The sequence below is a fragment of the Gracilinanus agilis genome, chromosome 5, assembly GCF_016433145.1.
Source record: "Gracilinanus agilis isolate LMUSP501 chromosome 5, AgileGrace, whole genome shotgun sequence".
NCBI lineage: Eukaryota > Metazoa > Chordata > Mammalia > Didelphimorphia > Didelphidae > Gracilinanus > Gracilinanus agilis.
The window spans coordinates 120346944-120359902 of record NC_058134.1 but is presented as its reverse complement, the minus strand read 5'-3'; the positions used below and the strand labels follow the sequence as shown (position 1 = coordinate 120359902).

General features: G+C 40.0%; 1 pseudogene; it reads left to right on the top strand.

Moving 5' to 3' along the window:
• Positions 1-4691, top strand: part of LOC123249928 — a 70972-nt pseudogene extending 66281 nt beyond the window's left edge.
• The last annotated feature ends 8268 nt before the right edge of the window (positions 4692-12959 follow it).

The following is a 12959-nucleotide window of genomic DNA, read 5'->3' as shown; positions in this document are numbered from 1 at the left end:
CTTTCTTTCTTTCTTTCTTTCTTTCTTTCTTTCTTTCTTTCTTTCTTTCCATCTTACAATCAATACTATACTGTGTATTGGTTCTAAATCAGAAGAGCGGTTAAGGCTAGGTGATGGGGATAAGTGACTTGCCCAGGGTCACATAGTTAGGAAGTGTCTGAGACCAGATCTGAACCTTCCCTCTCTAGGCCTGACTCTCAATCCATGGAGCCAACTACCACCTCATAATTTTCTATTGCAGAGAAGGTGTCAACCTGCATTGAAAAAGGAACTACTTTTATGTAGGCATTCTCTATACCAAAGAAATCACAGATCATATCTTAATCTTATCCTCCTATCCTATGGGAAGAAAATCAGGAATTATTCCCATTTTATGGATGTGGATACAGACGCATGATGAAATTAGATATTAATGGTCAAAGTAGATGCCCTCATCTGTGACCACCTTTTTGTTACCATTATAGTGCCCTTGTAGTTTAAAATTTAGGCTGCTCACATGGAATATTCTGTTATTAGGAATTGTGGAGATAATAGGGAGGCAGGCTTTTTGATACTCAATGTATTGGCATTCTAAGGTTAGGGTACTGATGGCCATTTCTATTTGCCTGAGTGAGAGTGGTTGAAAAGATTAAAGAGTGACCTTCCTTCCTTTTCCTATAGCTGGGGTATATAGTTCAAGTTAGCTGTTTCCTGGGTTAGAAAAGCCTACTGCTTAGATTTTTGGATTATTATAGTAACATGGCATTGGATGTTAAGTGCCCCACTGGGGAAGGGAAAGTTCAATGGGCACGGTCTTTGCCTCCAGGGACTTACATTCTATTTTTTTTAGAGGATTTAAATATTTCATTTATTTAGAAAAATTTTCCATGGTTTCAAGATTCATGTTTTTACTTTCCCCTTCACTCCCCTTCAGCCCCCCCCCATATCCAACACACATTTCCACTGGTTTTAACATGCAAGGACTTACATTCTAAAGGAGACAACACAAGAGGTACAGATCTTCTGGCACACATAGCAGGTAATGATATCCACTGAAAACTGAGGCTATTACAAAAACCTAAGGCTAGGAGGCCATATGTTCACTCTTCTACTCCTTCCCTCCATTCTCTTCACCCTTTAACCCCCTTCCCTATTGATTTCCAGCATCATATACACAAACACACAAAGTTCTCCCAAGCTATTACTTTGTGTTAGCACCACTTGTGGTGAGGGAATGAAAGAGCCAGAAGTCATGTGGTAAATCCAGAAATGATTCCACTTCAGAATTATGTTGTCTTTTGAGTAGAAGGAGATGGGAGGGAGGGATGGTAGAGAGTTGGAGGGAACGAGCATTTATTAAGTGCCCACTATGTGCCAGGCACTAGACTAAGTGCTTTGCAAGTATTATCACATTTGATCTCACTTGGGAATTTTGAAGGTAGCATCAGGAAACATAAAGAAAGAGCTAGAAGAACATTACTTACTCAGGATATTTAAAGACTGGGGCTTCATATACTAGGTTGAGGATATTCTGGGGAAGTGGGGGCCATTTTAATAACTGTTATCATGACTCTCCGAATTCTTGCCCTTCTTGTGTTTTCTGTAACCTCTTAAAAAAAGGATTAACAACCCTTTGCCTTGAGTACCACCAGGAGACCTAAGTAATTCTTGTGAGTGATCAGAATAGGGAATAAGGAATAAAAATAGATGTGGGTATGTGTGGAGGTGGGGGAAGAATAAAAGCAAAGAGGAAAGGAGGGAGAGAAATGAGTAATTCTTGTGAATGATCAGAACAGGAAATAAGGAATAAAAATGGGTGGGGGGGGGAGGGAAGGAATAAAAGCAAAGAGGAAAGGAGGGAGAGAAATGAAAGTAGTAGTGGCTATGGTGGTCTTAGTAGCCTGAAGTGATCCACGGAGTTGTAAAGGTGTCCAGTTGCTCAAATGACTACATCGAAACAAGATCCATCCTATGTCATCTAGAAGCAAATTATCCCTGGAATCCCCTGGGTTCAGGTCAGTTCTGATCCCTCACTAGCTTTTCCCATTTTAAGCAATTGCTTCCCCTTCTCCCTCTCCATTGCAGTGCTCATGAAAATCTAGTGGCCTGGTTTCCATTGCACTAACAATTTCACCATAGTGTTTAGAATTTTCCTCAAGATCTTATAAAAAATTATAGACATTTCCCTTTTAATTTCTATTCAGGTTTTATTTCCCTGAAACTTTGGGAGTTTGTAGCACTGGATAGTATCTTACTTAGTGGCAACCCCAGTGGGGGCCTGTCTTGGTACCCCAGATGTGAAAATGGAAGGAAATGTTAAGATCTAGTTCAATTTTATCATTTTACAGATGAAGGAACTGAGGCCAAGAGAAAGAAAGTGACTCTTAGGTGTTCTCATTGTCTGTCTTAAGTCTTCTTATCTCTTCTTGGGATAAAAAAACTCCCAGTCATTCAGGTTAACTTTTCCTGCCCCAATTTGGAAAGTCCTGTCCTCTGACTAATCCCATCTTAACTGGGGCAGAGGCGGCAGAGAGCTTGCTTTAACCTTGCTCCATCCTGAGCTCAGGCCTTTCAGCTTGTCAGGAGATCAGCCCAATTTCCCTCCCTCAGCCCTAGCTCTGAGGCAAGCAATTACACTGAGGGGTTTGTGTATAGAAGTCTCAGGGCCATTCCAGAATCAAGCTTCTTTGCAGGAGATTCGAATAATCCCTAGCCCATCACCTGCAAATTGACATTCTGGCAGCTGAGTGAGGAGGACAAACCCTGTAAAAGACACTGTACTCTCTTATTCCAAAATCAATTCTATTTTGCAGCAAAACACCCCTGGTTTCTCTCTTCTGAGCCCTTAGTCTACTCTTCATCTTCCTCTGCAAGATATCATATTGGATTGGCATTGCCAATGGCAGGAATTCTCTGACCCATCACCTTCTCACTCCTCTACTGCAAGTTTCCTCACTTCTTCTCTCTTATAGGCTCACAGCTGTCTGGGCTCAGAGACCATTATGATCCCCAGAAGGAAGCATCAGGAGCTGCCCTGACCCCCAAAGCAGTTGTTTCAATATCTAATTCAATTCCTAATGCTGGAACCCTGTTGCTCACACTGTTTTGCCTAAGCCTGATCCTTGCTTGTTCAGACTTTTGAGCCTGTGTTCTTAACTCTTTGTTGCCCATAGATGAGTCTTTGGATCTTCCCCATTTAAGAGTTGCCCCTCTGGGGACTGGCCCAACTTGCTAGACTTAACACTTTGCCAGGCTGAATCAATTCTCTTGCCTTAGCTGACCTCAGTATGGTAAAGCAGAAGAAGCCCTGGATTTGGAGTCATATGGCTTGACCTGACTAGATTGAATCTTGACTCTGACCCTTTCTGGATGGTTGACTTTTGGGCAAGTCAATTTACCTTTTAATTTATTTCAGTAACTCAAGGATACTACTTACATGATTTACCTTGTGGGGTTGGTGTAAACAGTAAAGCTATATATAAATAAATGTGAGAAACATAAGTTTTTCCTCTACTACAGTCCTACTAGGATGCATCATTGTGCTGCAGAGGGGATCTCAAAGACAGGAGTTCTGGAAAGTCTTTCTCAGATGGAGAAGTTTCAAGCCTGGTTCTACCGACAGACTTTATATCTGCTGTCCAAGACCATGACAGTGAAGATGAAGATAAATATACAGATGGCACTCATATGCCCAGGCTTAATTTTGACCTTAAAAATGAATTACAGTCTGGAATCTCAGCATTCGAGAAGACATTGCTAAATACTTACAAAATTTAGATCTCAATTCTACCTACCATGATCCAAAAACAAAAGCAATGCAAGAGAATCCTTATGCCACTGCAGGAAATAATCCTGATGAAGTTAGTTATGCAGGAGACAATTTCGTCTGATACACCGGAGACACAATTTCAGTGGCACAAACACAGTTGTTTGCCTGGAAGGCTTATGACAAAGGATCTGAAGTGTATCTCCAAGCAGATCCAAGAAAACTGGAGTTGCTATATAAATCATTTAAAGTCAAAAAAAGAGGATTTCAAAGAACAACAGAAAGAAAGTATCCTAGAGAAGTATGGAGGTCAAGAACACCTGGATGTGCCCCACTCTGAGTTACTGTTAGCTCAAACAGAAGACTTTGTGGACTAGTGAAGACATGGAATAGTCATCAAAGGATAAGAGCGAGCTGTTGCCTGCTCTAAGTATGAGGAGGATGTCAAGACCAACAATTATACACCTACCTAGTTCCTACTAGAAAGAAGGTAGATGGGGATACAAGTGCTGTCACACTTTTGCCAAGTTTTCCTACTGTACTGGAGAAGCTGGGAAGGAAATTGCTAATGCAGATAAATATATTCCTGACGATGCTGAGGGAAAAGAGCAGACACACAGACCAAAAACTCTGATGGAACTTCACCAAGAGAAACAGTAAGAGGAAGAGAAAAAATACTGGAAGAGTAGTTCCAACAATGAGGATTAAGAAAAATGAAAAACTGAAAAAGACACTAAATGCTCAGGAGGTCAGACTCCTCCATGTCAAGGAGATTGTGCAGCTAGGTGAGAGGAAGAGGTCTTACGCTAGCACATATGAAGCCCAAGAGTCTAGAGAAGAGGAAATGGAGGCTTACAGGATGAAATGCCAGAGAACAGGAGATCCTGGGGTGTCTTTCATTGACTTGGAAGGAGTTTTGCATATATTTCTTTTAGTCTCTCGGTAAAGAGATGGAAAAATCCTCATTTGTTCTTCTTATGAATGTCTTTTAAATAAGCTTCTGAAACTCTTTCATAAAAAGAAACAAACTTACTCAAAATTGGAGATGTTAATCACCAGAAGGCTGGCCATAGGTGATTTTTTTAAAGTCTAGTTGCTCATGAAACAGATTGCTTAGGTACAGAGAGATTGCGATGTCTCAGTGGAATAAGTTCTCATATCTATTCATATTTGTGATTAAATCATGAGTTTTGAAGTTTTGAAGTCCTACTCTTAACTTTCAAGGCACTTGACTTCTAGGATGGGGGTAGGGTTTGGAGAGCAAGTGAACAAATATTTATTAAGTACCTACTGTGTGCCAGGCTCCAAGTGTTAAACACTTTACAAATACTATTTCATTTGTTCCTCAACAATTATGTTAGGTACTATTCTTATCCTCATTTACAGTTGAGGAAACTGAGGCAAACAGTTTAAGTGACTTGCTCAAGGGCACAGAGCTAATAAATGAGGGTTAATTTGAACTCAAGTCTTTCTGACTCCAGTAATTTATCCACTGTGCCACTAGTTGAAGGGATGCCTCCAGTGTGTTCAATTATGGAAGACAAAAAAGCTTTGTCTTCATCACTGTCTTGGCTAACCCCTGCTAGGGGACCATACCTTTGATTACTGCCAAGCATCTTTTTCTTTTAAGACCTGTAATTTGGGATACAATCAGATAATGGGGGTAGATGTTGAGACCAGAAAAGAATTGCAGAGTTGTGACTTCTTTCTTTTGCTATGAAGTCACTTCACCTCTGTGTGCCTTAGTCTCACTGATGCCAGAATAAAATCTGCTGTATACCTTTCCAAGAGCCTGGGATGGGATGATTTTGAAAGAGAAAGGAATTAAAGGAGTGGAGAGGTAGGTATGTAATTATGGGAATCCTAGACTTTTCATAGAGAATTGATTTAAGTGAATCAGCACTGGCTTTCATCTTAGAAGACTTGGGTTCCTTTTCTGGGACTGACAATTACCATGCAACCCTGGTCAAGCAACTCAATTTTTCTGAGTCTTAGTTTTTTCTCCTTGCAAAATGGAGCTTAATCAAATTTACAACCCACTGTGAAGGAAATGCTGTCTATAAACCTTAAAGTGATATATAGAAACACAAGCTTTTATTTATTGTGTTGCTCTTAGCTCATTACTTAAAAACCTTTAGAAATGGACTTGCCATTACAAGGTAGACTCCATAGACAGGAAGCAATAGTTCATAGGAATTGAAGGTGACCTTAGAGGCCATTTAGTCTAACCCCCTCATTTTACAGAGCAAGAAACTGAGATCCAGGGAAATTCAAGTGACTTCACTAAGGACACACCAAAGATAAAAGTAACAGAGGCAGAATTTTAACTCAGATCCCCTGACTCCAAATCAAGTGCTATTTCTTCATCGGAAGACTGTTACTGCTCCATAGCTACCTTGCAGGGGACACTGAGGCAGACAAAGTTCAGTTTAATTCAACTTAATAAACATTAATTATGCATCTATTATATACATAGCATTGTGAAAAGACCCTGGGAATAAAAAGGCAAAAAAAAAAGAAACAAGCCCCACTCTAAAGACTCCTACTCCAGTGGGTAATATAGGAATATATGGGGAATATATGGGGAAAGTTGATGTTGTTGAATTGTTTTCAGTGGTGTTCAACTCTTTGTGACCTCATTTGGGATTTTCTTGGCAAAGATATGGGAGTAGCTTGCCTTTTTCCTCTCTAGCTTCTTTTATAGCTGAGGAAACTGAGGCAAATGGGATTAAATGAATTGCCATTTTATGATATATAATCATAAGTGTATGAGTAAGTGTATGAGTCAAGATTTGAACTCAAGCAGATAAGTCTTCCGGACTCCAGGCAAGGCCCTGGATATACTCTGTCACCTCGCTGCCCAACCAAGGATGACCACCTAAATGGAGTTTTCCTTTCTAGAGGGCTGGACTTGGGACTGAATGGAAAGAGTGCTTCAGGCTATATCTCTGGGTGCTTCTGTTTTTGCTAGGCAATTACTAGTTTAATTAAAGTGTGTGTTTATAATCATGACCCCATGACTCAAGGTAGATAAATGAAGCAACATGAGGAGAAGGCCAAGTGAAGGATGTGGTCTAATTGTGAGGGAGCATAAATGCATTAGGGGCAGCTGGGTGGCTCAGTGGATTGAGAGCCAGGCCTAGAGACGGGAGGTCCTAGGTTCAAGTCCGGCCTCGGACACTTCCAGCTGTGTGACCCTGGGCAAGTCACTTGACCCCTATCGCCCACCCTTACCACTCCTGGGCTAAGGACGGTCTCTAGCCCGGATGAAAAAGGAGGAGGGTTGGGCATGGGGCTAGCAACCTCACCCTGTAAAAACTACATCTGCTAAAGAAACTGCAACCTAAAGTAGGGGCAGCTGGGCTAGCTCAGTGGATTGAGAGCCAGGCCTAGAGACGAAAGGTCCTAGGTTCAAGTCCGGGCTCAGACACTTCCCAGCTGGGTGACCCTGAGCGACCCATTGCCTACTGGTTGTGGCCCTATGCTCCTAGAATGGAGTCCCAGGATAAAAAAATAAATGCATTATCCTCCTAAACTAGATAAAAGAAGACTTTAGGATAGGAAAAGTGGGACTGGGGGTGGTCAAGGAACTGCTAGAGCATTTGAGCACAATGACATGCCAGTGTTCTAACTAATGTTAGAGTATCAGAAATTGGACACAAATGCCCCCAACCTGTTCCACATTTTATGGGGAGGCCCTAAGCTGTACATAGATAACTAAATACAAAGTACAGATATAGGGACTGCAACTGGGATTTCATTGGTATAAGGAGCTCCTGGTCAGGGTCTTCCTCTCCTCAGAGAGATCAGAGTCTTCTCTGCAACTTATAGTCTTAAAAGAGTTGCCTGTATCAGAGGTGTCAAAACATCACATGTGAGCTACAACCCTCCCCCATGCACTGAACCAGATTAAAATGTCATTGGGAATTATTTAATAAAATAAATAAAAATTCAATAAAACATAGATAATATGAATGTGCGATTGTCTAAGTCAATTTACAGCCTACAAGGATCCTTATTTACCATTTAATGGTCCTTGTTTCTAGTTGACTTTGACATCACTGACCTAGAGCACTTGCCAGGGCACATACATCCAGGACAAGTAAGAGGCAGGGTGTGAACCCGGGTTGTCTTGGCTCTGAAGTAAAAAGTCTCTCCATTCATTATACCATAGAGCCTCTCTAAGACAATGAATATATTGTGTATTATATCACACAAGTATTTTATGATTATATATACATACATGTGCACATATGTATAGGTAGAGAAATCATATAAGCGTATCATATGCATGCAATAATCGCACAATGTAATAACCATATAATATGCACATATATGCACATATATGTATATTGTATATGTATATATACATGCACACAAATTAATTTCAAGAGAAAAATGAGCAATAATAGCTTGGGTGATCAGAGAGGTCTTGTATTGGAGATGGCATCTGCTCTGTGCTCTGAAGAAAGCTATATTTAAAGAGGTGGAGGTGAGAAGGAAGTGCATTAGAGGCCTGAGGGCAGTCTGGGTAAGGATGAAAGGGTAGGAGATACAATATTATGCATATTGAATAACTAGTAGAGTGATTTGTCTAGGATGTAGAGTCCATGAAGAAGAGTAAAGGAAATAAGAGTAGGAAGGTGGGTGGGAGCTAGAAGGTAGGGGTCTTTGAATACAAAATTAGAGATTTTATATTTTATCCTAAAAGCAGTCGAAAATCATTGACAATTTTTAAGTAGGGGATGGAGATGGTCAAATCTATGCTTTAGTAGCATTAGTTTGGCAACTGTGTGATAGATGGATCAGAAGAATAGAAGGGAAAAAATGAGGAAGATATATATGATGGTCTAGATGAGAGCTGAAGGGGAGGATTCCAGGAGGTCCCACAAAAGACAGAACAGAGTTTTCAAATATCCTATTGCTTTGGGATATAGTTGACTAACAGTGTGGCTGCTGCCAGAATGTTGTGATGTCCAGCTTGAAGGATGGAATACTTGTGCCCTGGAGGCTTTGCAAGGATATGGCTGTCTATAGTTTTCCAGGTCTCTTTATAAGCCTTAAAAAGATTGGTGTTAGGCATTGTGGGAGAATCTAACCCCAGGGTCCATGCAAAGAGGTTTAATTTATGGATTATGGATGGGAGAGTTAGTGCTGTGATTTGGTGCAGGAAATCATGGTATGTTCTATGTGTTTGTGAGATGAAGTATTCGCAAGGAATTGTTGAGAGTCTGGAATGGCATTTTGCACAAGAGAATCTGTGTGATTTTAGGTTGAAGTTTTATAGCCCTGCAGTTAGGGTCAGATGTAGTGTGAGGAAGAGGGTGGGGGTGGGAAAATGTACAGTAGCTGCAAAAAATAGTTGAGTCAGATTCTTTAAGGGGAATTATGTCTTACATGGTGGTTGGGTTAAAACCAGCACATAAGGTGAGACTAGTGTATCATCAAAATGACTGAAAATTCTTCAACTTGCTTATAAAATATAATGCAGTACCTGTAAACAGTTGTAGCTGGAAAGGGGTTCCAATCTTTTAAAAGAGGATATCTGTATCTGTATCATAGCACAGCTGGATCTGAGATGGTTGCTATGGGGACAATTGAATGTAAATTTTATTTTCCACAATACCCAGCTAAACCTACCACAATACTGAGCTAAATGATCAGGAGAGAGGTGAGAAGGAAGACTTCTACTCAAATAGAAGAAAATAAAAACTGGTAAGCACTTAACTGGCAGAAAAACTTTTCATTAGGGCAAAAAAGTGTCCTTGAAAGGACTTACACAAAATGTGATTATATTAGGTTATGATCACACCACCAAATAAACATTTCCTCTTCTCTTCCTTCACTGGGAGGCAAAAATGGTATAAAAGAAGTCAATTGGAACATTAGCAGAGACTCTTTTTGTGACTGTACATTTGCTTTGTGAGTCTGGTTGACAGAGAAAGCTGGGGAGGCCAGGTAAAGGTATTCCTCCTGTGAGCTCTACCAGTTTCAGCACAATGGATAGATCATGAGTATGGTGAAGAAGAGATACAGGGATGCTAAAGCCAGCTCAAACTGGTTTTGGAGCCAGTTGTTAAATTTTCAATGAGAACATTTTTATACCTAGGAAATTGGTGAAAGCTACAAAACAGGGCCTGATTTACTATTTTGTTAAAGTGTTAATAATGGGACAGCTAAGTGGTACAGTGTATAGAGTGCCAGATCTGGAGTCAGAAGGGCCTGGGTTCAAATTTGGTTTCAGACACTTCTTAGCTGTGTGACTCTGGACAAGTCACTTAACTCTTTTTGTCTAGTCCTTGCCTATCCGTTTTGGAGTTGTTATTAAGACAGAAAGTAAGGGTTTTAGAAAAAAATGAAATGTTAGTAATGCAGATTAAATTTATCTGGAGATATGATTGTTAAACATTTACCAGCACATCCTGTTCTAGAACATCACTAAATGGCCTAGATGGAAACTGAGATTAACTGAGAACAGCACACTTCTGTCTCCTCTCTTAGGCTCACTCTTGAACAAATTCTTTTTGAGGGGAATGGTTGACAGACTTGTTTGCATTATTTACATTATATTTCTCTTTCTTAGTTGAATTTATATAAATTAAAGGGACTTGGGAGTGGTAGGATAAGCAGACCCAGGTCTTTTGATGCAATAAGTCTATAACAGCTACAGGATCTTAGGAAATTCCTCTATACAAAGTGTGTGTGTGTGTGTATGTGTATGTATTATGGTGGAATAGGAAAACTCAGAGTAAGTTCTATGGGTATTGGCGGAGTCTTTATCCTATATTTCCACTTAGCCTTCACCTGTCATTTTGTAGCTTGGGACATTCTCTGATCATTTCTTGGCTCTGAGGTATTCAAATAGGAAACTGTGAGGGCATAAGCAGTACTACAGAGGCATAAAGCAAGGAGCCTGTGTGACTTTTGAGACAATATGTCAGTACAATGAAGATAGTGTCAAAAGCAAGGATTTTAGGTGCCACCAGTTTTGTGGAGTCTCCTGTGACCAAATGTAAGTAAAAACGTGCATGTTGGCAGCCAATTTGCTGATTACAGTACCTACTATGTGACTAGCATTTTATTGAATTCTATTTGCTAAGAACTTATCTATGGGAAAAAACTCAAGTCAAAGTAATGGATTTTTCCTTCCTGGAGGGCTGGATTGGAGAAGTGGTTGTTGCTGAAAACAAAAGAGGAAGGTTTTTATTTTAAGTTGTCATTATCTCGTCTATCAAAGGAGAGAGTTATTATGATTAAAGTTCTCTGGAGACTATATCTCAATTTATAATTATTTATTAAATAATAAAAAGGGAGTATAGAAAGAAAAAAGCAGCAGCCAAGTGTGGTTCGCCACTGTCTTAGCCCCCTTCTTTCCATACTGGCTGTGCTAGCCTGAGCCAGACCTTTCACCTCCTCAGGCTTGGATTCCAAGGAAAAGAATGATTTCCTCTCCCTTACAGCAACTTATGCTCTTTGTGACTTCCCTTTTCCCAAGTCTTTTTAATTGGAGGACTCCATCCTCAGTCAGACAAGAGACAGGGCTTCTGGATACCAGAAGTCACCAAAACTTGACATTTAGAATGGCCATACAGTACATGTGTACTCTTCTTCATCTGTCTCTGCCTAGCTTATTTAATTGTTTTGCCTCTCAAGAGTTTTGTTTACAGATAAACAGAGAATTTGTCTCCACCCTGCTTTAGCAAGGGGGAAGAATCAAATTCATAGCTTCAGTCTTAAAATCAAACTTTTTTCCCTTTAAAATCCAAAGGCTGTATTGGGTATCCCTTTGGGACTCAGACTAATATTAATTTTCCACAGAGTATTCCCCCAAACTTGAAAAACCACAGACCTGATTGGAAGACTTACAAATGGTGGAAGAGTTCAAGTTCATCTCAAATCTCAAGGAGTTAGAGAAAAAAACAAGGAAGATAGTATGGCTGCTAGTGGAATGCAACTAAAAATACAGTGCTAGGACAAAGAAAGTAAGGATAGATTCCATTCTTCATTTATATTTCTCTTTTCCATTCCTTCCTCCCCTAACATCACCTTCTCATTGATGCATTCTGGGAAAAATATCAGAGTACTCTCCACAGAGAAGGGAGATGAAGTGGTGAGGAAATAGAAATGTTTGTTCTCCATCCTCTCCAATGGTGCCTTAAAATTTGACCTTTGAGAGAATGAGGTAAAGGTTGTATAAAATGAGAACAGAGTTGGAATTTGCATTTATTCCTCTAGCAGTAGTTGAGAAGAATAGCCATTAACGCTGAGAATTCAGACCTCTCTCTTCCATCTTTCTGTTTTTGTCTCTATCTTGGTGTCTTCTTTTCCCCCTTTCCTTCTATGGAGAAGCTGCATTTGGGATGAAGGATTGGTTAGGTTCTCCCTCCTATTCCTGTTCTCTTGCTGCCTTTTAAGTTGGTTGCTTTACATGGAAATTCTTATTTTGAGCTATTTTTGAAGGCTGATATGATCTCTGGGCAGACTGTGGCCTTGGGACTGAGGGCTCCCAAGCTATTCCCCACCTACTTTCAGGAATAGTTTAATAGGATTCTGGAAAAAGGTATGATCTTCTTCTGTCTCCTTTCTATATAGCTGGCATAGGCATGTGCTTAGTAGGATTTTTGTCTTAGGGTTAAAATTCCTTATTGCAAAGAAATCACTTGATGAAGTACATATTTCTTTGTGAGCTAAGACTTTCCCAAAGTAATCAAAAACTATTTTAGTACTGTGGGTTTGGGAAATATCAACACTCTATTTAAAAGGAGAAATCTGTTTGTGGGTTGTATCTGCCAAAATGTGCTATTGCCAAATCCAGAAGATCTCTATTTTGATAAGACTATTAATCTGGTAGAATCTTGCTAATAGGGCCAAATACTTAATAGTTAGCATAATTCTAGAGTTGGTTCAGCTTTGTGATACCATCTTGTCTACGAGTAAGCTTCTGGATTTGAACTCCAGTCTTCCCGACTCATTATAGTGCTCTGTCCTCTGCACTAACTACTATGACCAGTGTGGTAAGAAACAATCAATAAGCATTTATTGAACACTTACTGGAGTACATGCCAGATACTATTCTTAGTCCTGGCGATATAAAAGAAAAAGGGAAAAAACCAAGTCCCTGCCCTCTAGGAATTGGGGAGGCAACAGGTACATAAATTGGCACATATATAAGTAGATGGAAGGCAACCTTAGAAAGGCAGGCACTAGCAATTTG